General features: G+C 38.0%; 1 long non-coding RNA gene and 1 pseudogene across 1 annotated transcript in view; both read left to right on the forward strand.

Annotated features, from left to right (window-relative positions):
• The window catches only part of LOC123861144 (uncharacterized), a 233,484-nt gene that overhangs the window by 152,217 nt on the left and 56,047 nt on the right, over positions 1 to 25,220 (forward strand). The window lies entirely within an intron of this gene.
• Positions 7,344 to 16,188, forward strand: LOC123861143 (ATP synthase subunit f, mitochondrial-like; annotated as a pseudogene).

A 25,220-nucleotide genomic window follows, 5' to 3' on the forward strand; every position in this document is an offset into this window, starting at 1 on the left:
GTTTAATCCTCAGTCCAAAAGTTTTCAGTAGTAGGAAGGGATTTAGGATAATAGGCTGATGAGCATACATCACAATATTTTCATAATTTGGAGCCAAAATGTACTGCAAAGGAGCAGAAGCCTGGGGAAGCTATTAACAATTTAAGAATTTACCATTTCCAGTTAGTGTAAGAATGTTAATTCCATTCCCAAAGAGAAGTCATAGAAATGGCATGTGTTATGATGCTTAGAGACATGTTTTCTACAGTAGAATATTAAAATGTCAGAGTTCAGAGTTTTACCCTTTGAGCCTTTGCTAAATTTCCCTCCACCTTATAGTTAAGCACAACTATGGGACTTTTCCTAAAGGCAGTCATTCTAAGTGCATCTGAATTCATCTTCTTGGGGTTATAATAGCCACCTCGAATGGTTGTGTTAGCCTCAAATATAACCAGGTGATCCTCCAACTTTAGGCAATGAACAAGAGTAGTTATTTATTAATTTTAGTATAAGAAAGCATTTGCAAACAGAAATATTTGCTCAAATAGGGATAAATATTTCTACAAGACATACATAGAAATGAGTATCTACAATGCATTATTTAAAATATGAATTTTAATTTATTAATATTCATCCATGTGTTCAATTAAGGCTGTCTTTTTTTCATGTTCACCAAGTTATTGCTCTAATATCAGCACAAATTATTGTGTTGATGAATAATATAGCTTTACTAATACAGTAGTTATAATAATGTCATATATTACCTCATGCATCCATCTATATGTGCATACACTTATTTAAAAAGTTTACTGAGCTTTGTTGTATTGTGAACACTGTTGGATCCTAGAAATACAAAGATGAGGAAGATCTGTACCATGCTTTCAAGAAACTAACAATTTCTTGTGAATGATAGAGTTATAAACAAACTGTAGTGGGTACCTGGGTGACTCGGTTGGTTAAGCGTCTGCCTTCTCCTCAGGTCATGATCCCAGGGGCCTGGGATCAAGTCCCACATCAAGCTCCTTGCTCAGCAGGGAGCCTGCTTCTCCCTCTGCCTGCTGCTCCCCCTGCATGCTCTCTGTCTCTCTCTGACAAATAAATAAATAAAATCTTAAAAAAATAAATTGTAGTAAGCTGTGATAACAGATACAGTTGATAAATACAAAAGTGTTATGGAACTAAGGAATACCACGGAGGACCATAGGGGAAGGGAAGGAAAACTGAAGGGGAAGAAATCAGTGAGGGAGACAAACCATGAGAGACTCTGGACTCCAGGGAAACAAACTGAGGGTTTCAGAAGGGAGGAGTGTTGGGGGTGGGATAGCCAGGTGATGGGTATTAAGGAGGGCACATGTTGTGATGAGCATTGGGTGTTATATACAACTAATGAATCATTGAACACTACATCAAAAATTAATCATGTACTATATGTTGGCTAACTGAACATAATAAAAAAAAAGTACCCTAAAAAAAAAAAAAAGAAGAGGGAATACGTGAATGAAAAAAAATTTTTTTTAATTTTAAAAATATTGTGGAAGAATTAATTATATAGTTATTTATATATATAACTATATATATAAAATATATAAAATATATAAAATAAAATATATAAAATAATTATATATATTCTTTATTAATAATAAAGAAGTAAATTAATCCTGCATGAAACCATCAAAGAAGATAAGAAATTAGGTTACATTTGAGTAAGAGTAGCTTAATAAAACATTTCCTGACTCCCCAGGACAGATGTAATTTTCCTTCATCTCTCTCCCCAGAATAATACATACTTATCCCAATTATGTATTTATTATTATATTTCATTATATTTAGTGGTTCCCATATCCTTCTACTCTACTAGAAAGAACTCCTGAAGGAAGAATGTTTTATTCAACTTTGTATCCTTAGTACCTAGTACAGGATAGAAGCTCAATAAAATGTTTGTTGATTGAATAAACACATGAGTCAAAAAGAAATCTCAAGAGAAATTTAAATATTCAAAATTATTTTTGAACTAAATGAAAATAAAAAACATCAAAATTTGTGCACTGTAGTAAAGGGCAATGATGAGAGAAAAATGTATAGCATTAAATGCACATATTAAAAAAGAAGAAAGATCTGAAATCAGTCATCTAAACTTTCACCTTTGAAAACTAGAAAAGGAAGAGCAAATTAAATCCAAAGTAAGGAGAAGAAAAAATAAGAATTAGAACAGGAATCAATGAAATTGATAACAGGAAATAAATAGAATTAATGAACCAAAATGCTGGCACTTTGAAAAGATTAGTAAAATCGATAAACCCCTAGCCAGGCTGGTTAAGAAAAAAAGAGAGATGACGCAAATTACTATGAGAAGTAAGAGATGGGACATCACTACAGATCCTATGGACATTAAAATGATAATAAAGGAATACTACAAACAACTTTGTGCTCACAAATTTGATAACCTAGGTGAAATGAACAAATTACTTGAAAGACACAACTTGCCAAACATCACACAAGAAGAAATAGACTATCTCAAGAGGTTTATATCTATGAAAGAAATTAAATCAATAACTAATAACATTCCAAAACAGAAGACAGCAGGTCCAGGTGGGTTCACTGGTGAATACTGCCAAACATGTAGGAAGAAATTATACCAGTTCTGTACAGTGTCTTTTAGAAGATAGAAGCAGAGGGAATACTTCCTAACTTGTTCAATGAGGACAGCATTACCCTAATAACACCAGAGAAAAATGTTACAGTAAAAGAGCAAATTGAGTCCAAAAATACACGAAAAGAATTTTACACCATGATCAAATGGGATTTATTACAGGTAGGAAATGCTGGTTCAGTATTTGAAAATCAGTTAATGTATTACATCATATCAGTAGGTTAAAGAAGAAAAATCATATGATCATATCAATAAATGCAGAAAAAGCATTTGACAAAATCCAATACTCATTCATGGTAAAAACTTAGTAAACAAGGAACATAGGGGAACTTTCTCAACTTGATAAAGACTATGACAAAAAACTGGCAGCTGACATCATACTTAATGAAGAGAAACTCAAACCTTTCCCTCTAAGATCAGATACAAGATACAGCCCTCATCACTTATTTTCAACATCATACTGGAAGTTCTAGCTAGGCATAAGGCAAGAAAAGGAAATAAAAGGTACACAGATTGAGAAGGAAGAAGTAAAATCGTCTCTATTCTCAGATGACCTGATCGTCTATGGAGAAAAACCAAAAGAATTGACAGAAAAACTGGAATTAATAAGCAATTATAGCAAGTGAGCGAGATACAAGGTTAATATACAAATGTCAGTCATTTTGTTATATACTAGCAATGAATAAGTGGAATTTGAAATGGAAAACACAATACCATTTATGTTACCACCCCCAAAATGAAATACGTATAAAACTGACAAAAACATGTACTAGATCTATATGAGGAAAACTACAAAACTCTGATGAATGAAATAAAAGACAAACTAAATAAATGGAGAGATATTCCATGGTCGTGGATAGGAAAATTCAATATTGTCAAGTTGTAAGTTTTTCCCAACTGAATCAATAGACCCAGTGCAATCCCATTCAAAATACCAGCAAGTTATTTTGTGGATATTAACAATCTGATTCTAAAGTTTACATAGAGAGGCAAAAGACGCAAAACAGCCAGCACAGTATTAAAGGAGAACAGCAAAGTTGGAGGACTGATACACTTGACTCCAAGACTTATTATAAACCGACAGTAATCAAAATAATGTACTGATGAACAGACAAATAGATCAACAGAACAAAATAACCCAGAAATAGACCCCCATAAATATGGTTAACTCATCTTTGACAAAGGAGCAAAGGCAATAAAATGGAGCAAAGATCATTTCTTCAATAAATGATGCTGGATCAACTATACATCCACATGCAAAAAAGTAAATAAATCTAGACACAGACCTTACACCCTGTACAATGAACTCAAAATGAGTCATAGATGTGGATGTAAAATGCAAAACTATAAAATTCCTAGCAGATAATATAGGAAAAAAACCTAGATGACGGGTAGGACAATGACTTTTTATATATAATACTGAAACAACCACCCATGAAAAAAATTGGTAAGTTAGACTTCATTAAAATTAAAAATTTCTGCTCTATGAATGACAGTGTCAAGAGAATTAAAAGACCTCAAACTAGAAGAATACATAACAAAAGACACATTTGATAACAACAATAAGAAAATAACCTGATTAAAAACTGGGCCAAAACTGCAAATTTGGTTCAACATCTGCAAATCAATCAATATGATACAATACGTTCATAAAAGAAAGAACAAGAACCATATGATCCTCTCAATAGATGCAGAAAAATCGTTTGACAAAGTACAGCATTCTTTCTTGATTAAAACTCTTCACAATGTAGGGATAGAGGGCACATACCTCAATATCATAAAAGCCATCTATGAAAAACCTACAGCGAATATCATACTCAATGGGGAAAAACTGAGAGCTTTTCCCCTAAGGTCAGGAACGCGGCAGGGATGTCCACTATCACCACTGCTGTTCAACATAGTACTAGAAGTCCTAGCCTCAGCAATCAGACAACAAAAAGAAATAAAAGGCATCTGAATCGGCAAAGAAGAAGTGAAACTCTCACTTTTTGCAGATGATATGATACTTTATGTGGAAAACCTAAAAGACTCCACCCAAAACTGCTAGAACTCATACAGGAATTCAGTAAAGTGGCAGGATATAAAGTCAATGCACAGAAATCAGTTGCATTTTTATAAACCAACAACAAGACAGAAGAAAGAGAAATTAAGAAGTTGATCCCATTTACAGTTGCACCCAAAGCCATAAGATACCTAGAAATAAATTTAACCAAAGAGGCAAAGGATCTGTATTCAGAAAACTATAGAATACTCATGAAAGAAATTGAGGAAGACACAAAGAAATGGAAAAACGTTCCATGCTCATGGATTGGAAGAACAAATATTGTGAAGATATCTATGCTACCTAGAGCAATCTACACATTTAATGCAATCCCTATCAAAATACCATCCACTTTTTTCAAAGAAATGGAACAAATAATCCTAAAATTTGTATGGAACCAGAAAAGACCCTGCATAGCCAGAGGAATGTTGAAAAAGCAAAGCAAAGCTGGTGGCACCACAATTCCAGACTTCCAGCTCTATTACAAAGCTGTCATCATCAAGAGTATGGTTCTGGCACAAAAACAGACACATATATTAATGGAACAGAATAGAGAGCCCAGAAATGGACCCTCAACTCTATGGTCAACTAATCTTCGACCAAGCAGGAAAGAATGTCCAATGGAAAAAAGACCGTCTGTTCAACAAATGATGTTGGGAAAATTGGACAGCCACATGCAGAAGAATGAAACTGGACCATTTCCTTACACCACACAAAAAATAGACTCAAAATGGATGAAAGACCTAAATGTGAGACAGGAATCCAACAAAATTGTTGAGGAGAACACAGGCAGCAACCTCTTCGACCTCAGCCACAGCAACTTCTTCCTAGAAACATTGTCAAAGGCAAGGGAAGCAAGAGCAAAAACGAACTATTGGGACTTCATCAAGATAAAAAGCTTTTGCACAGCAAAGGAAACAGTCAGCAAAACCAAAAGACAACCGACAGAATGGGAGAAGATATTTGCAAATGACATATCAGATAAAGGGCTAGTATCCAAAATCTGTAAAGAGCTTATCAAACTCAACACCCAAAGAACAAAGAATCCAGTCAAGAAATGGGCAGAAGACATCCAAATGGCCAACAGACACATGAAAAAGTGCTCAACATCACTAGGCATCAGGGAAATATAAATCAAAACCTCAATGAGATACCACCTCACACCAGTCTCAGAATGGCTAAAATTAACAAGTCAGGAAACGACAGATGTTGGCGGGGATGCGGGGAAAAGGGAACCCTCCTACACTGTTGGTCAGAATGCAAGCTGGTGCAGCCACTCTGGAAAACAGTATGGAGTTTCCTCAAAAAGTTGAAAATAGAGCTACCATACGACCCAGCAATTGCACTACTGGGTATTTACCCCAAAGATACAAATGTAGGGGTCCAAAAGGGCACCTGCACCCCAATGTTTATAGCAGTAATGTCCACAATAGCCAAACTATGGAAAGAGCTGAGATGTCCATCAACAGATGAATGGATAAAGAGGATGTGGTGTACCTATGATCCAGCAATTGCACTACTGGGTATTTACCCCAAAGATACAAATGTAGGGATCCAAAGGGGTATGTGCACCCCAATGTTTATAGCAGCAATGTCCACAATAGCCAAACTGTGGAAAGAGCCAAGATGTCCATCGACAGATGAATGGATAAAGAAGATGTGAGATATATCTATATCTATCTATCTATCTATCTATCTATCTATCTATCTATCTATATACACAATGGAATATTATGCAGCCATCAAAAAGAATGAAATCTTGCCATTTGCAATGACGTGGATAGAATGGAGAGTGTTATGCTGAGCGAAATAAGTCAGTCAGAGAAAGACATGTATCATATGACCTCATTGATATGAGGAATTCTTAATCTCAGGAAACAAACTGAGGGTTGCTGGAGTGGTTGGGGGGGTGGGGCAGCTGGTGATAGAGATTGGGGAGGGTATGTGCTATGGTGAGCGCTGTGAATTGTGCAAGACTGTTGAATCACAGATCTGTACTTCTGAAACAAATAATACATTATATGTTAAGAAGAAGAAGAAGAAGAAGATAGCAGGAGGGGAAGAATGAATGAGGGGAAATCGGAGGGGGAGATGAACCATGAGAGATGATGGACTCTGAAAAACAAACTGAGGGTTCTAGAGGGGAGGGGTGGGGGGATGGGTTAGCCTGGTGATGGGTATTAAAGAGGGCACGTTCTGCGTGGAGCACTGGGTGTTATATGCAAATAATGAATCATGGAACACTACATCAAAAACTAATGATGTAATGTATGGTGATTAACAACATAATAAAAAAAAGATGTAATGTGTATATATATATAAACAATGGGATATATATACACACACACACATATGTATACACACAATGGAATATTATGCAGCCATCAAAAAATGAAATCTTACCATTTGCAAAAATGTGGATGGAACTAGAGGGTATGATGCTAAGCAAAATAAGTCAATCAGAGAAAGGCAAGTATCATATGATCTCACTGATACGAGGCATTTGAGAAACAAGACAGAGGATCATAGGGGAAGGGAGGGAAAAATGAAACAAGATGAAACCAGAGAGGGAGACAAACCATAAGAGACTCTTAATCTCAGGAAACAAACTGATGGTTGCTGGAGTGGAGGGGGGTGAGAGGGATGGGGTGGCTGGGGAGGGTATGGACTATGGTGAGTGCTGTGAATTGTATAAGACTGATGAATCACAGACCTGTATCTCTGAGGGAAAAAAATGCATATAAAAAAAAAACTGGGCCAAAGACCTTAATAGACACCTCACCAAAGAAGATACACAGATGGCAAATAAGCATATGGAAAGATACTCCACATCATATGTCATCAGAGAAATACTAGAATAATGTACCTAAGTATGTTAATGTTGTTAGAAACCCAGATTTTTTGTATAAGAAAACTTAAGAAATAATTGTAAAACATCAAAAAAGTTACATAAAAATCTTTTTTCCCAGTTTTATTGAGATATAATTGAGAAATAATTGACAAATAACATTGTGTTAGTTTAAGGTATACAAAATGATTACACACACACATACACTTACACAGTAAGGTTAGTTAGCATCCATCACCTCACATGGTTACAAGGTTTTTCTTCTTGAGATGAGAACTTTTAAGATCCATTCTCTTAGCATCTTTCAAATATACAATACACTATTTATTTTTAACAATAGTCACCATGCTATGCATTATATCTCCAGAACTTATTTATCTTACAAGTAGAAGTTTTTACCTTTTGACCACTTTTACCCATTTCCCCCACCCTCTTCCCACCTCTGGCAACCACCAATCTGTTCTCTGTATGAATGAGTTCAGTTTTTTTTAGATTCCACATATAAGACAGCATTTGTTTTTCTGTCTGACTTATTTCATTTAGTAAAAGACCCACCGTCAAAGTCCATCCATGTTGTTGAAAAATGGTAGTATTTTTTCTTCTTTATGGTTGAATAATATTCCATTGTATATACATAACCACATTTCCTTTATCCATGCATCTGTCAATGAACACTTAAGGTTGTTTGCATGTCTTGGCTGTTGTAAATAATGCTGCAGTAAACAAGGGGGTGCAAATATCTCTTTGAGATATTGATGTCCTTTCCTTTGGATATATACCTATAAGTGGAATTATTGAGTCATTTGGTAGTTCTCTTTTTAATTTTTTGAGGAACCTTCCTACTATTTTTCATAGTGGCTGCACCAATTTATGTTTCCTTCAGTAGTGCTGAAGGATAGAAGTCTTCCAGTGCAGAAGTCTTCCCTTTTCTCCTCCACACCCTGGCCAACACTTGGTATTTCCTGTCTTTTTAATGATAGCCATACATAAAATCTTATAACATTACATTTAAAATATCAGTATAAATTCAATATTTTGTTTCCTTTTTTAAAAATCACATTTTCCTAGCTTTGTTAATTGAAAAAGTATGAAAAAGCTACGAATCCCAATCACAACAAACCTCTTACTCTCAAATTGTGGTTTCTAAATACCATAAGGAACCAGGACTCCTTGGAGGAATGATTAATTACAGGTATGGGAAAGGAAATTTATAACATGTCTCTCAAATGTCTTATGCCTAAAAGGAAGGGAGTTATTAAAGACTAATAGGTCAAGGCGCCTGGGTGGCTCGGTCAGTAAGCGACCGACACTTGGTTTCAGCTCAGGTCATGATCTCAGGGTTGTGAGATTGATCCCTGTTTCAGGTTCCAGGCTGAGTGTGGAGTCTGCTGAAGATTTTCTCCCTCTGCCCCTCCTGCTCATGCTGTGTGTGTGTGTGTGTGTCTTAAATACATAAATAAATAAATAAGCCTTAAAAAAAAAAAGACTAATGGGTTCTGTCAAAGGGATACAGGAGCAAACATGAAGGAGCTTCCTTGGCTAAGGATGGGAAGATTTTGGCATCAAAAATAGTAATGCTTTCTACTAAATGAAAAACACTGATTGATTACATAGATTCCATAATGATAACAACAAAAAAGGAGAAAGCCAACAAACAAAAACACCCTAGGAGGCATCATTGAAGGTAATTAGGACAATAGCTTCTTACTTTAAAAGGTGTCAATCATATGGAAAGATTAAACATTTATCTTGTCTTTTATGTATGAACAGTATATTGGGGTAATCAAATAGCCTTAGGGAATGAGTGAAAGGTTTTTGTTACAGAAAAATTCCACATAATGAAAGTATAAGAAATAATAGAAATTCCAGCATTTTTAACCTCTAATGAGTAATAGATTTGGGCACTAATCATCAATGGATAAAATCATTGGATGATAAAACCATTAGATAAAATTTTGTTGGAAACTTTACAGTAAAGGAAGCCCTAACCTCACTGATCAGTCTTAGCATCAGGCTGTGCATGCCTCTTCATATGATACAGTTATGAAGTACAGGTTATGACTATAAACTATTCTTGCCAAAGAATTGAACCTGAATCTAATCACACCTTTAAAGTTAACTTCCATTTGGAGGGAATATGAGGGATAAATTGAATTGAACAATCAATTGGCATGACAGGGAAATAGATAAGTCCAAAATGTTGAATCTTCTGTAGTACAATACACTTGGTTTCTTCACAAGTCAGTTACCTGAAAAAAATAATAAAGACAAGAGAGGAGAGACAATTCTAGATTGAGACTTTATTTAAAAAGAGAAAAAATGGTTTTGTGGATCCCATAAAACCAAATGCAAAAACATTTTTAAAAACTGGAGAAATCTACACATGCCTAAGTCTTAGATGATATCAAGAAAATTTTACATTTACTCATGTGTATAAAAATGATAATATGGTTATTAAGAGAATGTCATATTTTCTATAGAGATGCATACTAAAGTAAGTAGAGCTAAAATGACATGATGTCTGGGATTTGCTTCACAAAATTTACTGAGGGGCGCCTGGGTGGGTCAGTCAGTTAAGCATCCGACTCTTGATTTTTGCTTGGGTCATGATCTCAGGGTCATGAGATTGAGCCCCGCATTGGGCTGGGTGTGGAGCCTGCTTAAGATTCTCTGCCTCCGGCACCTGGGTGGCTCAGTCGTTAAGCGTCTGCCTTCGGCTCAGGTCATGATCCCAGCGTCCTGGGATCGAGTCCCGCATCGGGCTCCCTGCTTGGCAGGAAGCCTGCTTCTCCCTCTCCCACTCCCCCTGCTTATGTTCCTGCTCTCACTGTCAATCTCTCTGTCAAATAAATAAATTAATTAATTAATCTTAAAAAAAAAAAAGATTCTCTGCCTCTACCTCTGCCCCTCCCCCCTAAAAAAAGCTATAATTTACTGAGAGAGGGAGAGAGAGAAGAGGAAAGGTGGAGGAAAAACAATAATTACAACAGAGATGATGAAGACAGAGTGAGGAAAAAAAGGGGGAATTAGGGGTGCCTGGATGGCTCAGTCATTAAACATCTCCCTTTGGCTCAGGTCATGATCCCGGGGTCCTGGGATCGAGCCACGCATTGGGCTCCCTGCTCAGCGGGAAGCTTGCTTCTCCCTCTCCCACTCCCTCTGCTTGTGTTTCCTCTCTCGCTGTGTCTCTTTCTGTCAAATAAATAAATAAAATCTTTAAAAAAGGGGGGGAATTAATCATAGCTATAAAAAAATAAACTGAAGAAAGACTCAAGTGCTCACATCCTTAGGAATCAACATACCATGTAGATTCAAAAAATGTATATTCTTCTCATGAAATAACAAACTTGAGCATGGATATATGTGGGCTTTTTTGAGGGGGGAGGGGCAAAGGGGGAGGAAGAGAGAAAATCTCAAGAGACTTCACACCGCAGAGCCTGACACAGCGCTCTGTCTCCCGATCCTGAGATCATGACCTGAGCTGAAATCAAGAGCCAGACACTTGACCCACTGAGCCACCCAGGTGCTGCCATATGTGTTATTTTTTAGCCAACAAATAGAGAACCTATGTTCTTTTCAAAAACTCCTAAACTTTGACTATAATTGGCAATTGGTCACAAAGAAATACTGACTTTACTGGTTGTTTTTTTAGTGGTAGTGTTCTGGAAATTTGATTTGCATATTTATCTTAAATTGTACTTTGATACATTTTCTCTCTCTGTCTCTCTCTCCCCCTCCTCTTTCCCTCTCTGTCTCTGTCTCTCAATCTCTCTCTCTTGCTCTCTCTTGGGCCTCCACTTCAAAAACATGGTTATTCTGCTGGCACTGGGCAAAACGTGGTAATATTACAGTTAAAGCAAATCCACTCACCAAAACTGAAGGAGTTTTAACTGTGTCTTTTTACTCCTCCCCAAATTTACTTGGCTCTCTTTCACACTTACTGTTCCAGAATAACTTTATGTCCAGTTTGTCAAGTTGTATAAACTATCCCGCTGCCATTTGTTTGGGATTGCATTAATTTCTGTAAAGATAATTGTTGAGATAATTGATATGTTTATAACATTGTATCTTCTCATCTAAAACAAACAAGGTATATGTCTCTACTATTCTGGTTTTTATACCTCTCAATACATTTTATAGATTTTTTTTCATGTTGTCCTTGCACACTTCTTTTTTTTTTTTTTTAAGATTTTATTTATTTATTTGAGACAGAGAGAATGAGAGAGACAGAGAGCACATGAGAGGGGGGAGGGTCAGAGGGAGAAGCAGGCTCCCCGCCGAGCAGGGAGCCCGATGCGGGACTCGATCCAGGGACTCCAGGATCATGACCTGAGCCGAAGGCAGTCGCTTAACCAACTGAGCCACCCAGGCGCCCGTCCTTGCACACTTCTTTTCTATTACTGTGAACGGGCTTTTTAATAATTATATATTCTGATTAGTTATTGGTAATATATGGAAAGCTCTTGATTTTCATATATTGCTCTTATATCTGGAAAATTTGTTATAATTGTTTAAAAACTCATTGGAACTAAACAAATCTTTATCAATAGAGGAATGATCAATAAATATGGTTTATGGAACATTATGCAACTCTTTAGAAATTATATGTATATTAAAAAAAGAAAAGAAATTGGTGCTCGCTTCGGCAGCACATATACTAAAAAAAGAAAAGAAATTGTAGGTATATAATATATGGTGAGAGAGAGAACCATCTCGAAAATAAAGTGGAAAAAAGCAAATAAGCAAAAAAAAAAGTTGCATAGTAATAGTATAGTATGGTCCAAGTATGCAAAACTACTACATTTAGTTATATGCATATGCAATGTATATTTGATTAAGGTCTGGAAAAATGCATTCCACTGTTAACAGTAATTACTCTTGGGTTGGAGAGTAAAGGAGATTTTTCACTTTTTTACTATAATATTTTTGTATTGATTTTTTTCCTAAAACATGAATTTATACAATGCTTTTGTAATTAAAAATTAAAAGGAAAATGTAAAAGTAAGATGCTGGGAAATAGGCAAGTTGATAAAGATTGACATGGAGGAAGCTCCAGGGAGAGTAGATATAAGTCCATAGAAAACTCTCATGGGTCATTAATTTCTACAATATCTTTAAAGTCACTTCCATTTGGCTTTAGAAAATCTGTGACTCTACACAACCTGTCAAGAAGTATTACCAGCATCTATTAGAGCAGAAAATGAAGATAAAATGTAACACAACTGTTCAATGAAATCAGTGGAGACATCTCTCCCTGATGTTTATCTACCTCATGTGATTTCTCCCATGCAAAGGCTATGGACTAGTGAAAGACCTAAATAAATTAGCTGGCTAAATGAATTGGGTAATTTTCCTTCTAGCCCTCTCTCATTGCCAGATGGAAACCAGATGAGACCAGCCTCTATTTCCTAGGTCTTCCTAGTGTCTAGAGTTTCTATATGGGAAACTTTTCCAACCTGAATGTAGAAATGGGAGCTTTGTTGGTCTACCTGTATCAGGTAGGTTGAGGCATCCTTGTTTGTCTTGAAGTGAGGCTCTTTCTTGGCTTGCATATGAGATCTTTATAAAAGGCCCTTGCCTACTTCATATCACTGTAAATACTTATGCCATGCTTCTAGCGTAGTGAGAATTATATCTTAAGTTGTGACATAAGCAAGTTTTGGCAGATGTGTGACCTGGACTTTTATTTATTTATTTATTTATCTTAAAGATTTTATTTATTTATTTGAGAGAGAGAGAATGAGAGACAGAGAGCACGAGAGGGAAGAGGGTCAGAGGGAGAAGCAGACCCCCTGCTGAGCAGGGAGCCCGATGCGGGACTCGATCCTGGGACTCCAGGATCATGACCTGAGCCAAAGGCAGTCGCTTAACCAACTGAGCCACCCAGGCGCCCTGGACTTTTATTTTTATAATGTGTTAAATGGACATCATTGGTAGAGAGTAGTAGATCACCTAACGTGGTATCTAGCGGCATTTCTCAAACTAATGTAAGAATCACCTTAGGATGCTGATTGAGTAGGTCTGGGGTAGACCCTTGAACTTGCATTTCTAAGAAGCTCCCAAGTTATGTGAATGTGGCTTGTCCAGGAATCACACTTGAAGTAGCAAGAGAGTACAGCACATGCTTGTTACTCAATAAATACTTGTTGAATGATTCCTCTTTTGTCCTAACACCCAGAAATGTGAAACTTCCTGTAGAGACACACCCCCACACCCCCTCTTGTACTCTGTGTTAGATGGTGAGGAGTTTTTACTTTCTCAGAAGCTAACAAGGTCAAGCTATTATGATTTACATACTTCCAACCCCATCCTGATATTCTGCCCACATGGAGGCACGACCCAGGGTTGTTTTCCATATAGGCAACATTTTTGTGTGCACTCCGATCTAGTCACCCTTTCCTAGCCCAATCTGGTGTAATTAACAATCTGCCCAGTGTGCCCCACTGGGGCTGTAGGTCAGCATCACAGACAAGACCAAGAGGGAAACGAGAGGCCCCTTCTGCAAGACCCATTTCCCCCAGAGCCACAGCCCCTCCCCTCCTCTGTGGTAGGGAGTTACTCAAGCAATAAATTGGTTCACAAAGCTTAACAAACCAAAAAATAAAAATCAAGCCACATGAGAACTCCAACACAGAGGTACCTTAAACTGAGCAAGAATTAAAAGTTAACCAGACTCACTGCAGACACCCGACTCCAAGATGACATCAGTTGTACCAGTGAAGGAGAAGCAGGTCATGGATGTCAAACTAGGATTGCTGCTAAACTGGATACTGATGTGGGATTTCACCCCTAAAGGCATTGCTGGAGCATTTCAAAAAGGTTACTACTATTATCACAAGTATGTCAGTGTAAAAAAGGGAGCATCGCTGAGATTTCTATGGTGCTGGCAGTTTACATGCTTTTCAACTACTGCCTTTCTTACAAGGAACTGAAACATGAGTGGCTGTGCAAGTACCACTGAAGTGGGCCCAGTGTGAAGGGCACACTCTGCATTCCTGAACATGACCTTTGCCTGACACCCCTGAATCCTTTTGTATTTGAATTGAGAACTACCACCCGATAAAAGATGACTGGTACATGAAAAAAAAAAAGTTAACCAGACTAGTGTCTTGAGAAATCTATTGCCTGGTTTTCCCTTTCACCAGGAAAAAAAAAGTGTTTGCCTGTTGAGCTATAGCAAAAATACCTCATAAATTAAAATCTCAACCTTGGTCCTTTGGAATGGATATTTTCCTTAAAGTTGGATCAAAAGCCAAGTTGGAAAATGGTTGAAATATGTATGTTGAAATATTCTTTTGGAATGAAATAGTCATGTTTTGGACAGATATCAATGTTAGTTTTATTGTATGAAACCGTGTTTAGTATTTTAGGAATTGTTCAAGATCACTGGATTGTGTAGACAGAAAAATTCTGTTGTTTTATGATCAATTTAACATTTATTCTCAATTTAACAGTTATTCTCATTCATTGGCTACTCAGCTGGGGACTCTAGGCTTACAATGTTAGCAGGATTCACTTGGGGATTCTAGCATGTACACATTAACTGAATACATTGGGCTGTGATTTGTAGCAAGAGCCTGGTTTTACAGGGAGCATTTTCCACCCACCCACAGCTTCATGGTGATGTTGAAATCTGTCTAGTCGGTGGAGGATCAGTAGCTTAAGGAGCTAATGAATATTCATTTCTTTTCCCTGGGTACAAAGTAAAATAACCAGTAATTAGTATAATATTTAATACTTCTATTCAAAATAAATAAATCTTTTGTAAAAAAAAACTAATTATTATAATGTAGCAAATTCCGCATATGTAACTGGAATTGGATGTGGTGTTTTGAAAATGCTTCTAAGCCCTCATTTACATATTTTGAGATTAGTTAATTATTCCCCTTGTATGCATAAAATAGAACTGTAAATTTCTACCTGCATTTATTATTCATTTTCCTATCTCTCAAGTTTAGCTGATTCTAATATTTAAATTTTGCATTTTCTTGATACTGAAGATATTTGTATTTTGAAGTAATGTTTTGAATTTGGATTTGTTCTCATTCTCCCTTTCTCATGTTGCATAGATACAGGATGCAGTAACCTACAGAAGTTCCCAAATGGTGTTTCTTATCTGATCCTAGGTTTATGCGGCAAGGTTTAGCTGTTCCAGTTTTTTAAAATATACATCTTTGAACATGTAATACATGGTAGACACTATGTAGGGTACTTTCACAATTGTCATCATTGTTTTTTATCCTACAACACTTGTGTGGGATTTGTTTTTCTACCACTGTTCTGTAGATAAACTGAGCTCAGTGAGTTTAGTTAACTCCCTTCATGCAAAGTGTAGAATTCTAACTTCTCATCTGAGTCCAAATCCAGTTTTTACCACAACTACAAGTTTCTGATGTCTCTTCTGCTAAGGGGAGAAAGGTTTGGAGGAGGTGATGATATGCTTGTATGCAAATGAAAATTCACCAGGGTGTCATCATGGGCTTGGGTACTTGTGAGTGCCAACCTCTGCCAGGGCACAGGGATGGCCCAGGATCAGTAATCTTGCAGGCAAATACTTTTTTGGCCTGTGGCAAAAAAGGAAACTTCTCATATGCAGCCTGGATGTCTCTCAGTGATGCTGGCTAGTGCCTGGCAGAGAGAATTTACTTTCTTGCCCACATGTGAATGGATAGATCTATGTCAGATACAGTCACAATCCTTGAAGACCTAGGTAATTCATTGTGCTGCTCCTCCATTCTATGGAAAAATGCAAATGCTGACTTGCAGGGAATTTGTAGGACTCATCTGGGGTGGGGAGCAAATGGAAGGCCTTTATTTTGATTCTTTTGAGAGATTCCCAGGACAACTAGAATAAAATTCAGACCTTGTGGCCCCAGGTGGCCAAGCTACTGCCTGCCTCTTCTAGCTCCTGGTGTGTTTCCCTTCTCCCCTGTGCTCAGCGCAGGCCAACCACACTAGTCTCCCTCTTTCTGTTCCCCTAATTTGCAAATTTGTTCCTGCCTCCAAACCTTTGCATTTATTGTTCTCTCTGCTTGGAGTGCTCTTCTCTGCTGTTTCCACATGGCTGATTCTTTCCCATCTTCAGACCTTAGTTCAGATACCCCTTCACACAGAGCCTTCCTTGACCCCCCATCTAAAGGAGCCTCTCCCCATAACCCCCCCAGTCTCCCAGGAACTCATTATCATGTGACCGTGTTCAGTTGACTTCAGAGCAGTTTCGCTTCCTGAAATGATTTTTCTTTATTTTCTTATTGATGGTTTTGTTTATTGCTTTGGAACCCAGAGCAGCTCTGGCACATAGTAGGTAATAATATGTGTTTAATAATGGATATGAATGAATTGATGAATAGATGAAAGTTAGACCTATAGAGTTACAAATTCTAGAGTTTGAGGGCACTGACAGGCTAATCTGTCTCAGCTTTGCACCCAATCGTCTCTATTTTATTATTTCCACTGAGAGAAAGCTCATTACTTTATAAAACAGTGTCTCCAGTACTTACACTGAGAGACAGTGTGGGACTCTGGAAATCAAGTCAAACTCATCTTAATTCAAATCCAAATCTGTTACAAACTAGCTGTGGACCATGATTGGGTTAGTTAACTTTGCTGTGTCCTGTTTTCTCATCTCAAAAGGGGGGTTACAATATCTACCTGGACAAAGTGCTGTGACCAATAAATGAAGCCACGTATACAAGTGTATAGACATGGTATATAGGAGGTTAGCATGTCAAAAGGGTCAAATCAATGTTAATTTTCTTCTTTCTCTGTTCTCTCTGCCAATTTGTCCTGTACTGTGCATCTCACGCATAGTCACATCTGATCCTACCTTTGAGCTAGGCACACTGCGTCAGTCCTGTTTTACAGATGAGGAAACTGAAGGTTGTGCTATTTAGTGATTTGCCCAAAGTTCTCCTTCTAAGAAATGGTTCCGTCACCGTGTGGCCAATTCTCTTTCCATCTCACCAAAGCTACCTCTTTCTCCTGTACCCAAAACTGAACAGTGAAACGGGATGATGAAATGGAAGGAAGCCAATCCATTGGCCAGTTTAACTCTCAGAATGGCAGGGGCATCTGCTTCATCCCCAAGGGCAGCACAGCCTACTAGAACCTGAGGGCCTGTGCTGAGGAGATGTGCATACATGTGCAAAGGAGGAGGCCTCCACCTCTTGCACTAGGACTCTAGTCCCCCACCTTTAGTGATCACAGCCCAGCTACTAGTTAGTTCGGGCCTTGGCCCTGAAATGAATGAAGTTACTGTTATCACTTGTCACTTGCAGATTGTTTCTAGGTACTGTGATGTTTCAGCTATAGTTGCTGGGTATTGTGTGGACTAATTAGGAAGTGTGGTCATTTGGAAGGCAACAGAGCAATTAGGAACATGGGTTTAGAGCCAGACTTGAGTTCAAATTCTTATTCCATAATATATCAACTGTATGACTTTGTGCAAGTTAATTTCTGGATTTTCTGTTTGCTCCTGTATGAGAGGAATAATTCCATCTACCTCACAAGATTTATTTGGAGAATTAAAAATGTCCAGCACATGTCACCTTGTAATACATGATAACAACTACAACTATCCCCTTTTCCTACGGATAACATTATCCTCTGGGTAGAGAGTTAAGGGACATGGTTGGAAATATCTAAGGGCTCATACCATGACCCATTGTAACAGGGCTAAAGTGTGGAAGTTCTCCTTGTTTTCCACTTGTGTTTTCTGAGTGTGGTAAGTGAATTCTGGGGGAATTAGACAGTTTACTTCTGAACACTTAGGGTGGAAGTAATGTGAGTAATAAATTATCCTCTCCTCCGCAAGATCTTACTGGTCATTATTCTCTAATCTAATTAGAATGCCAGATGCAGATCCATCCATCTTCATCAAGAAGCAATGGTAAACTGGGGAAAACACTTACTGAAAAGGCAGGATGGATTTTCCATGAAGTAGCCAAGGTTGAAACTTAGAAACTTGAGCTAACATCCAGAATCACATGTGAGAGCTGTGTTGTGCTTTCTTCTCACATATGCATGTCTACATACTTGCTTTCCTTTTAATAGTCAATCAAATGTCTATGTTAGAAATATTTATAAGGTTTCTAGAGTGTATGCTTGTTTATGTTGTTTTCCTCCTTCAGCATGACAGGAAATCATCCAGACTTCTTTGGGTTCCCACTCCCACAACCCTCAAAGTTTCCAGGGCCTAGAATCCAGACTATAAAGGGTCATTTGTGGTCATTCATGACATCTTTGGCTTTCTGGGACATTTGTGTGGCTAATATGTCCAGATGATGTGGCAGTCAAATTTTCTAACAAATGGACCCAGATATTGCTAGGAGAAAATACATAGATAAGAAAATTTTATCTCTGTTGAAACTCCAAAAGAAACTAAGTAAAACCTAATGGTCTATATGCTTTGCTCCATGGGAAATATAATTGGGTGGTGATTTGAGGACTTTGTAGAGACTGCCCAGCTCAAAATCTTTCTTTTCTAGCCCTAATATTTCATCAGAATTGCTCTATTTGAATATACCTTCCTTCATCCATCCATCCATTCATCTGTCCTTTTTCTATTCCTTTATGTGAATGGCTATGACTTGGTAAAAGGGGTGCTAGCTGTCTTGCTCACCATTGTTTCTCTAGCATTTAAGATATATAGTAGGAGCTCAACAATTTTTTTGCTAAATAAATGGTTGAATGGACACTTACCAAGTATCTATTATGTCCCTAGTTCTTCAATCCTTAGAATTAAAAGTGTTTCCTAAACTCAGATATTTATATACTGCCTTCCCAATATTTGCCTGATCTATGAATTACTTTTTCTTGTATTTATTTGACATTTTCCTTTAAATTGACTTCTCTTTATGCTTAGCATTATCCAAAGCAATAGTATCTGTGAAATTAAGGATTTGGTGTCTGTTTACAAATTTTTTCTAATTCACATTAAATTTGTAACTGTTAAAAGGTTCTTACATTGGGCGCCTGGGTGGCTCAGTCGTTAAGCGTCTGCCTTCGGCTCAGGTCATGATCCCAGGGTCCTGGGATCGAGTCCCACATCGGGCTCCCTGCTCGGCGGGAAGCCTGCTTCTCCCTCTCCCACTCCCCCTGCTTGTGTTCCTGCTCTCGCTGGCTCTTTCTCTGTCAAATAAATAAATAAATAAATATTAAAAAAAAAAAAAAGATTCTTACATCACCTATAATCATCTCAAGGGTCTCTGTTAAAATACAAATTTTATCTGGAATAAGTTTAAACATTGTTGATCACATCTACTAGCTATGAACCTCTAAAATAAAGGGAGCCCAAGAACAGAAGTTCTACAGAGGAAAGACTTCAGAGTGGGGGCTGGTGCTCAAGGGAGCAAAGGACCTGTGTGTTCCAGATGGTAAGTAAGTACTGTGAGAAGCATCTGCAGTTGTGGTTCTAAATCTTTGTGACCTTGGTTGGGCAAATCATTTACTGAGCCTCTTGTCCCTCAGATCTTGTATGAAAGCAACAACCACAACCACCTCACCTTAGCGTTTGAAAAGCACTGAAAAAATGTGAAGTACCATTTATATCCAATAATAACTAGCAGGTGCACAATACATATTTTTAATTTATATTATCATGAGGTTGGTAAGCAATTAATATCAAGTTGAATGCCAGAAAGCAGAAAGAGGTTATAGAAAAGAGCTGGAAAAATATTTTGTTCATTTATTCACTCATTCATTTATTTATTCAGTTGTTCAATAAATACGTGACTGTGTTCTAGCCACAGAACTAGGTGCTGAGGGCATTGCCTCCAAAGACATAGTCTTTTGGGAAACACAGATAGTTACACAAACATTTGCACATATAATTATTTGATTATAACAGAGATGGATGCCACAATGATAAAAACAAAGTGCAGTGATAGGGTAAGTGGGGGGCTAACTAATCTGAGGAATTGGGAAGGCCATTCTTGCAGAAGTGACATTTAAGCCAAGGCCTAAAACATCAGTAGAATTTGAGCAAATATATAAAGTACTATTGAAAACCTACTTTCCAGGGGCACCTGGCTGGCTCAGTTGGTAGAGCATGTGACTCTTGATCTTTGGGTTGTGAGTTTGAGCCCCATGTTGGTGTAAAGATTACTTTAAAAAAATAAAATAAAATAAACAAAAATAAAATAAGAATAAATGGTAGTTTAAAAAATAAAAAAAGAAACCTTTCCAAATTTTTATGAGACTCTGTGCTCTCCTACCTTCCTTATTGCTTACTCTTTTTCACTAACCAACTAGAGCTTGACATTCTGGTGGGTTTCTCTTCTCACTCCTTTGCCAGTTGGTGGAGCACATTGGCTGCCACTGCCTTGAAAAAGAATCTGAAAGTGTGGCTCCAGGAAAGATCACAGAACTCAGAGAATTTCACAAGCAAAGCACTAATGAGAATATGTCTCTATTCCTAATTATAAAGAATTAACTGTTAAAAATTTAGTGTTTCTACTTCTTGTGGGAATTCTCTTTGCCAGAGAAAAGAGCAAATGTGGTAGGCATAGATTTGGAGTTTGTAAATGTAGGAGGGTGAGAGTATGAAATCTATAACATGGCAGACATGTTAAGTGTAATATATAAATATACTGAGCACATCAGGCCCCTGAATCCTAATGGGGTTTTCCTTGACAGGCCAGCTAAGAGAAGGGGACATTAGCAGGCCATCAATGAAAGGAACAGTTATTCTGCTCATATTAGCCCAACTTCCCCCTTCTTGTGACCCCCAGAATGCTTCATTTTGTTTATTTGTCTTTAGTTGATTTGGTCCTTCTTTTTAAACAGTGAATATGAAACATATTTATTGTAGACAGAAATAGCAAATACAGATTTGTAAAAGAAAGTGAAATAAAAACTAGCTATTATCTCATTACCCAGGAAATACAGCTGTATTTTGTGGTATATAAATTTATATATATAGGGATATATATAATTAATTTGAGATCATACTGATGTCACACTGTTGATTATCAGTATTTTGCAAATTGTTTCTTTTTTCTAACATTCAGCAATGAGTGACTTTTAGAATAAACCTTAGGCCTTCTATGAAGCCAAGTCTCCTAAAAAATCATTTGAGGAGATTATTCATCCTAATAACCCAGAGTGCACAATCCCTCTCAGAAGCGTTTGTTAACCTTAGGGACTAATAACAGGCCTCTACTGCAGTGCTATACAAGGAACTGCCTATGTGGTTGCTTGGGGACTGCTGGGGTTGAGGAGCATTTTTGCATAGTTGCACAGGAATGTGTCACTTAGGCTTTTCCCCCTTCCTTTCTCTTTAGTTTTCAAAAGCAGAGAAATTGCAATACCCTCAAGCAGAGAACCAACTTCAGCTGTAGTTGATAGGAGCTCAGTATTTTGGAGGACAGCAAGAAAAAATACATTCCGCATGAATTTATAGATTAATAAAGATGAATTCAAACTCTTAGTGACATGGTAACTATATGCCAGAGTTAAAGCATGGGGCTAAACTCTGTGAGCTGCAGTTGGGTTGTTTCTCCTGTTTGATGTTTTGAAGATGGTTCACAACACTACCATACTGTAAACATGCTCAGATTAGATGGCTTTGCTTTCCTATTCAAACACCAAGTGCTTCCAGACTCCTCAACATCCCCTGCCTAGTTTATACCACCTCCCCAACATTCGGGGACTATTAGGCTCTAAACTTCCAGACATGGACCCATCAGAGGGGAGAGCTGCTATAGAAGGGACTAGTGGCAAAGGGCTCATGCTGATCAGGGATGAGTTTGTTACGGAAATGATGCAGTTAGTATACCTGTTGGGGAAGGAGGTGATTGCTACATTTTTCTCACAGTGCCCATGCTGGTTGATTAAAGCAGAGAAGGAATACAACATTGATAAGCAAATCCAGTATGGCGTACTAGGGGGAGAACAGAATAATAGCCTTGCCAAGGTTCCTAACTAAGGTTGAACTTGGTTTGAGGTCCCTAAATTAAGACTAAAAAAAAAAAAAAGCTTTATGTCAGGAGAGAACTTTTCAAGAGAAAAGTTCCACCAGGCCTGGGTTGGCTCTGAAGTCCATGTTCTAAACACCAACCTCTACTACCCAACCTGAGTTCCTTTGTTTTGCATTTGTGACATTCCTGCAAGAGCAGCTGCTCTCTTGTGACACTAGAGAGATGAACTTGGGGCTCTGAAGTGCTTCTTAGCAAACTGGAGCAGCTTTGCAAAGCGCGCTGATAATGGGCCTACTCTCGGGGCTCGTTTCTCTGGGCTCCTGCTGCCAGGATAGAATGAGAGATTTCACTTAGATAATCAGCTTGGAGTGGAAACGGTGTGTAAAAAGTTGTGGTGTTTGGAGATGATAAAAGCATGATTTAACAGAAGTTGTAGTTTCACTTTTCACTTGAGGTGGAGGCATCTTAAAAGGAAAAAACACAAGGGGCGCCTGGGTGGCTCAGTCGTTAAGCGTCTACCTTCGGCTCAGGTCATGATCCCAGGGTCCTGGGATCGAGCCCCGCATCGGGCTCCCTGCTCAGTGGGAGGCCTGCTTCTCCCTCTCCCACTCCCCCGGCTTGTGTTCCCTCTCTCGCTATATCTCTCTCTGTCAAATAAATAAAAATCTTTAAAAAAAAAAAGGAAAAAACACAAGGGTTCAGCCTGATTAGGTTGGCTGTCTGGCTTGGGTCAAGCTCTTGACTTCTCTGAGGCTTGATTTCTTCATATATTAAATAAAAGGATTGAGCCTGATAATCCCCAGTGTGTCTCAGCGCTGAGTGTGAGTTTGGTCTTTCTGTGGGATGGCTGGGAAGTTACAGAAAGAGGGCAGCCTCTGCTTGTTCCCCTTTTTTCCGTTTTCCCCTAACTCCTCGCATTAGGGAACAACTTTTTTTTTTTTTTTTTTTTGAGAGTCACGGTACAGACAGACAAACTTGTCCTTTAGTCTAGAGTGAAGTGTCACAGACTCAGTGGCTGTAGAGGTCAGATAGATATATATTAAAAAAAACCAAAAAACAAAAAACCTTAAAAACAAAGGTTAGAGCCCAGTGTATGCTCAGTACCATTTTCCTGAAAACATCTGTTGCTCCTAATCCCCTCTATGATTTTTCCACTTTTGGTAAAGACAGTGGTATAGAGAAATATTTCCCTGTTATAAGAAGAAAAACTGAACAGATGCATTATGCAAGTTACAGAGAGCACAGTAGTGAGCTGGACTGGCCATGGGTTACCAGTTTGCTTTCTCTACTCTGGAGGTTGTGCATCCTAGATCAACACGTTGATGCAATGCCACTTTTAAAATCTTGAGAGAACTGTTGTATTGATCATTTATATATACCCAGAAGTTTCCTTATGGTTTAGCTGAGATCTGCCATTCTCAAAAGTATCTATAGTTATTCTCAATTACTTGTACAAAAGGAGGGGAAGGGGATTATGGAAACTGGCAAAGATCATTCATGGGTAATATACTGCTTTTGGAATTCTCTCAGTGTCTGGAAGCAGACATGTCTTCCCAGTGTAGTATTTGGGATATATTGGGCACTCAAAAAATACTTGGGAATGAGAAGATGGATAGATATTTAATAGATGAGATAAGGCAAAGTCTTGTGTTGGTTACACATAACCAGTTGTAGGCAAAACAGACTAAAACCCAGGTCTGCCAATTCTAAATACAGTGCTCATTCTACAGTTTCCCTGTTTTGTTTTGCTCTGCTCATGTACAGTTTAGTGCCATAAAATCATGCAACTATGAACCAATAGTCTCCTATATGCTTTCGCAGGCTCAAAAGTGTGATTTCTTCTCACAGTTTAGGGAGATACCCCAGCACTAAGCAGGAGGGATGTGTTTGCTGCCACCACAGACAGACACTTCTCCTTCGGCCATGTACACAGGGTAGATAGGTTAGGAAGAAAGAAGTGCTCTCTGTCCACCCCAACCCATCATGTTGTAAAAGAGCTGAATTATTTGGGGTCAGCAAAGTATTAAGCAGAAACCAAGTTACTAGCCCTCTCTGTGGCACCCTCTTAGAATTACTATTTAAATGTGATGCAAAATGCTTTAACTAAGGGCCAGATGCTTCTCAGATTTATCATCAGCAGAAAGCTAAAGGCTGCTCTAGCCCAGCTCACTTGTCCTTGGCATCCTCCCCCTGTGTTGTTGTTTTTTTTTAACGGAACATCATTAGAAATAATATTTCCTGCACCACTGTTTGAGAAACACATTCTAAATGTTTTGGGACACTTGAGTGGTTTCTGAGCTATTTATTCAACACAACGGGCTGTGCAAAAGCATGTGACTTGAAGATTTTAATGAATATTACCAAGAATTAAGTCAATATTAATGTTAAGGTTCTTAAAAAAGGAGCTGTATGAGAAAATGTTCTTTTATATTATGCTTACTCAGTAGGAACATTGAGAAATGAAAGAATTCCAGGTTTTTGCTGGCTGGGGTCTCTGTCTCTCTGTCCATCATGCTGTCTTTCCTTCTCTCTTTCTATCTCCTATCTAGTTATCAATGTTGTTATTATGAACATTTTTTTTAAAGTAGGTTTCACATGGGGCACCTGGGTGGTTCAGTTATTTGAGCTTCAGACTCTTGATTTCAGCTTGGGTGGTGATCTCAGGGTTGTGGGATCAAGCCCTGCACTGGGCTGCACGTTTAGCAGGGAGTCTGCTTGAGATTCTCTCCCTTCCCCTCTCCGTCCCTCCCATGGGTTACTAGTTTGCTTTCTCTGCTCTGGAGG

This window comes from Mirounga angustirostris, unplaced genomic scaffold (genome assembly GCF_029215605.1).
Source record: "Mirounga angustirostris isolate CCGP_5_RB_7025 unplaced genomic scaffold, mMirAng1.0.hap1 SCAF_9, whole genome shotgun sequence".
NCBI lineage: Eukaryota > Metazoa > Chordata > Mammalia > Carnivora > Phocidae > Mirounga > Mirounga angustirostris.